The sequence below is a fragment of the Sarcophilus harrisii genome, chromosome 3 (genome assembly GCF_902635505.1).
Source record: "Sarcophilus harrisii chromosome 3, mSarHar1.11, whole genome shotgun sequence".
In the NCBI taxonomy this organism is placed as follows: Eukaryota; Metazoa; Chordata; class Mammalia; order Dasyuromorphia; family Dasyuridae; genus Sarcophilus; species Sarcophilus harrisii.
Genome location: NC_045428.1, coordinates 64,929,593 through 64,934,811, shown reverse-complemented (window position 1 = coordinate 64,934,811; position 5,219 = coordinate 64,929,593). Strand labels below are relative to the sequence as shown.

The following is a 5,219-nucleotide window of genomic DNA, read 5'->3' as shown; positions in this document are numbered from 1 at the left end:
CATTTCAATGGTTTGCCATTTCCTTCTTCAGATCATTTTACAAATGAGGAGAATGAGGCAAACAGGATTAAGAGGCTGCCCAGAGTCAGACAGTGAGGAAGTGTTGGAGGTCAGATTTGAATTCAGAAACATGAGTCTTCCTGCCTTCAGTTTATCCCCTGCAGTGCCATCTAGCCTCCCTTTCTAGAACAACAGAATTTTCAAATGAGAAAGAATTAACTCCATTTAATTCAATTTCCTCCTCTGTACAAAATCTCCCTCTACAACATCCATACTAAGGGGACATCCCATCTTTGAATATTTCAGCCTCAGCCTTCCTCCTTTTTATCTGCCTTATCTTACCTAGACCTGTTCTCCCAAGCAATACTTTCAAATGTGAAAGCTCTCATCCTTCTCACAATCTTCCTTCTGATATTCAAAGCCTTCCACATTCTGACTCTCAGCTATTTTTTTTTCAATTTAAATTCCAATCACCCTCTTTCATATTCTCCCAACTGTAGTCCTGCCAACTGTTCCCTCTTCACAAGTGTACATCCATGCCTAAAATGCAGTCCCTCCTCTTTGCCATCTCAGAGAATCCCCAGCTCATTCAAAGACCAGTTCAGGAACTACCTCTTCCATGTGACCTTTCTTTGCATTTCCAGTTACTGGCACTCTTTCTTTCTTTGAATGATTTTGTATTACTCTGCATATATTTTTTAATGTATTGTTCTATCCCAATAGAGCATAAGCTGCTTGAAGACAGGGACTAATTTAGTGTTGTCTTTGTATCCCCAAGACGTAGCACAGTTCCTAGTACATAGTCAGTTCGTAATAAACACTTTATTGAATTACATTTTCATTTTCTCCCACCAACCTAATCAAAACTTATCCATCTCTTATTCTTTGCCCCATTTTGTTAGAAAACAAATTGATAAAAGATCCTTTATAAGTCCCCAATGAGGTAAAATAGCCCAGTGTTTTATTATATTAAATTAAAAAAACTGCACAAACAAAACCAATGCAAGCAAAAGTAGAAAGAAGGTAGAAAACTGGGGGGAAATTACAGCAGATATTTCTGAAGAAGGCCTCACTTCTCAAATGTGCATAGAATTGAGTCAAATGTCTAAAAATGTCATTCCCTAATTGATAAATGACTAAAGGATATGAACAGAACGTTTTCAGACAAAAGGAATTAAAATTATTGATAGCCATATAAAAATATGTTAATTCACTGTTAATCAGAGAAATACATTCTGAGCTACCAGAATTGGCTATCAGAAAGACTGGCTATTAAGAAAGAAAAGGAGAGCCCGCCTCCTGCTCTGCTGCCGCCGCTCCCCAGCCATGTCGGCCGTGAAGGCGCTGAATCCCAAAGCCGAGGTGGCCAGGGCCCAGGCGGCGCTGGCCGTGAACATCAGCTTGGCCTGAGGGCTGCAGGATGTGCTGAGGACCAACCTGGGGCCCAAGGGCACCATGAAAATGCTTGTTTCTGGCGCCGGAGACATCAAGCTCACCAAGGATGGCAACATGCTGTTACACGAGATGCAAATTCAACACCCAACAGCCTCCTTGATTGCAAAAGTAGCTACAGCCCAGGATGATATTCCTGGCGATGGCACCACTTCCAATGTTCTCATCATTGGGGAGTTGCTGAAGCAGGCCGATCTCTACATCTCTGAAGGTCTGCACCCTAGAATCATAACTGAAGGGTTTGAAGCTGCTAAGACAAAGGCCCTTGAAGTCTTGGATCAAATCAAAATAAGCAAAGAAATCGATAGAGAAATCCTCATGGATGTGGCTCGAACATCCCTGTGCACCAAAGTCAATGCTGACCTGGCCGACGTGCTGACAGAGGCAGTGGTGGACTCAATTTTGGCTGTCAGAAGACCTGGAGAACCTGTAGATCTTTTCATGGTAGAAATCATGGAGATGAAGCATAAATCAGAAACTGACACATCGTTGATCAGAGGGCTGGTTCTGGACCATGGTGCCCGCCATCCTGATATGAAGAAAAGACTAGAAGATGCTTACATTCTTACGTGCAATGTATCATTAGAATATGAAAACAGAAGTGAATTCTGGATTTTTTTTACAAAAGTGAGGAGGAAAGAGAGAAACTAGTAAAAGCAGAAAGGAAATTCATTGAAGATAGAGTAAAGAAAATAGTAGACCTGAAAAGAAAAGTGTGTGGTGATTCAGACAAAGGATTTGTTGTTATTAATCAAAAGAGAATTGACCCATTTTCTTTAGATGCTCTTGCAAAAGAAGGCATAGTAGCTCTCCGCAGAGCAAAAAGAAGAAATATGGAGAGGTTGACTCTTGCATGTGGTGGAATGGCTATGAATTCTCTAGATGGCTTAAATCCTGACTGTTTGGGACATGCAGGACTTGTCTATGAATACACACTAGGAGAAGAGAAGTTCACCTTCATCAAGAAGTGTGTCAACCCTCGATCTGTCACCTTGTTGATCAAGGGACCCAATAAGCACACTATCACCCAGATCAAGGACGCAGTGAGAGACGGCCTGCGAGCGGTCAAGAATGCCATCGAAGATGGCTGTGTGGTACCCGGGGCTGGCGCAGTGGAAGTTGCCATCACTGAAGCTCTCATTAAACATAAGCCCAACGTTAAGGGAAGAGCCTGTCTTGGAGTCCAAGCTTTTGCTGATGTGCTGCTCATTATTCCCAAGGTTCTTGCTCAGAACTCTGGTTTTGACCTTCAGGAAACACTAGTTAAGATACAGGCTGAACATGCAGAATCAGGACAACTTGTTGGTGTTGATTTAAAGAAAGGTGAGCCCATTGTTGCTGCTGAAGCTGGCATCTGGGATAACTATTGTGTCAAGAAGTAGCTGCTTCACTCTTGCACTGTGATTGCCACCAATATCCTCCTGGTTGATGAGATCATGCGCACTGGGATGTCTTCTCTGAAAGGTTGAGTGGAATCTCAAGATTTCCATTGTAAGCAGTGGAATCACGAAGGTCCTACAGAAAGAACCGCAACCTGTGGCTACTAGTGGTGGTTGTTCTTCCCAGCTGCCAAAGGATTTCCCAAAAAATAATTGTTTTTCTTACTGTTGCAGTAAACCTGGTCCCTAAAACAGAAATTATTGGCCCCTATCCAAATGTAAGGTTCTAAAATGGATTACAGTATTTATTTTTTTTTAATTGCACTGAGGCCTATGATTAAAGCTGCAGTCCTTTTTACTCCCCCCCCCCAAAAAAAAAGAAAGAAAGAAAAAGAAAAAGATAAATGTTGAAGAGGATGTGGGAAAACTGGGACTCTAGTATTGTAGTGGTGAAGTTGTAAACTGATCCAACCATTCCAGAGAATAATTTAGAACTATGCCCCAAAAAGCTAATAAACTGTTTCTTTGATCCAGCCATACCACTAGTATTGTTTTCTTCCTTCCTTTCTTTTTTCCCCAGCTCTAACTAAGTATTACCTATATCCAGATGCAGGGTTGGTCCTGGCTTCCTTTCCTCCAAGACTACCAGTCATTTGTAAGTTCCATCATGTAAGAGAAAGTGTCTGTAACATTATCTGGGATACTTGGTAGTTTTTTTGTGACCAATTTATATTTGCTTGTTTATTTTAAACAGACCTATTTTGTTCACTCTTCACTGTGATTAGTTTTCCCTTCCAGGATATTCATCTCTTTTGATAAAAGTGGAAGAATATGAAATAAATAATATTTTGACATTATTTTTGGATTTCAGTCCCCCATTCCATCTCTCTCCATCTAAAAGAGCAATTATTGGGAACTTTCTGGCAATGGATATGAAGTTTTAGGGGTAGGGTGAGCATAAAAATTTATGGAGATTGAATATGAAGAATATTGAAAAAGCATCTTAGGAAATTTGCTTCTGGTAAATTCCTTCATGATTTTTTCTTGTTCTACTGCTTTGAGGTCTCCTTGATTTTAAGTCAGGAGATTACTTTTTCCCCTCTAGGAGCCAGTGTGGCCCCTTGCTAGCCTCTGGAATTTGTAGTCCCAGCTGCTAGCCTTCAACCCAGCTGTTCCAGCTTTGTTTAAAAAAAAAAAAAAAAAAAAAAAAAGACATCATATAAGAATAGACCAGTCAACTCCACTGCTATTGCCTGGATGAGCTTTCAAATCAAGAAGCAAGGATTGCCTGAGGCTCTTTGTAGAGTAGGAAAGAAGGTCCAGATGCCATTGGATCCAACTGAGTCCTAGAGGGAGCAAATAGAGAGTTAGATAAGAAGAGGATTTAGAAAACACTTTCTGATCCTAAACATTCTCCATAATCAAATGAGGAAGCATAGCCAACACGTCTAACAGTTGCAAAATAAACCCTAAACAGACATGTTCCCTCAGCCTATGGGGAATGTCATGAGAGTATTGCAAGAGAGGGTGCCTGGAAGAGCAGACAAAATACCTGAGAGTGGTTTGCAAACTCTACAGTTGTTACTCCCTCATATGGTGGGATGAGGTGACAGCTGTCTATGTGTTTGGGAAACCTCACTATTTTCAGCTGGTCCATAGAGATATAAGAGACACCAAAGAGAAGCCATTTCTTGAGTCTTAGATTCCAGGCAATTCTAGCACCAAACCTGGAGAAGGATTGATTTTGGTACTATGCAAAGAGAGTTGGATTTGGGGTGAGAGTATGTAGGCTCAAATATTGTCTGCCACTTTGCTATCTGTATCATTGAGGATATCCAACAGACCTCAAACGATCAGCAAGAGGATTTTGGAGAGGCCTGGAGAGACTTACATGAACTGATGCTGAGTGAAATGAGCAGAACCAGGAGATCATTGCACATGGCAACAAGATTATATGATAATCAATTCTGAGTGGCTCTCCTCAACAATGAGCTGATTCAGGTCAGTTTCAAAGATCTTGTGATGATGAAAGCCATCTAACCCAGAGAGAGAACTGTGGGAACTGAGTGTGGATCACAACATAGAATTTTCACTTCTTTTGTTATTGTTTGCTTGAATTTTATTTTCTTCCTCATTTTTTTCCTTTTTGATCTGATACTTCTTGTGCAGCAAGATAATTGTATAAATATGGATGCCTATATTGGATTTACACATATTTTTATGATATTTAAAACAGCCTTGGCACCAGCTGAAACGTGTGCTGTGGAGTGTCTAGAGCTTGTCAAATAGTAAAGATACCTAGTTCATCCATTGAATTTGAGGCCATCATCAGTCATCTTGACTTTTGTCTTGTCTTACCACTGATGACTCTGGAAAAGACAGTAAGAT

The 5,219-nt window shown here is 40.7% G+C and overlaps 1 pseudogene; it reads left to right on the top strand.

Annotated features, from left to right (window-relative positions):
* The first annotated feature begins 1,295 nt into the window (after positions 1-1,295).
* On the top strand, positions 1,296-2,940 carry LOC116422228 (annotated as a pseudogene).
* The last annotated feature ends 2,279 nt before the right edge of the window (positions 2,941-5,219 follow it).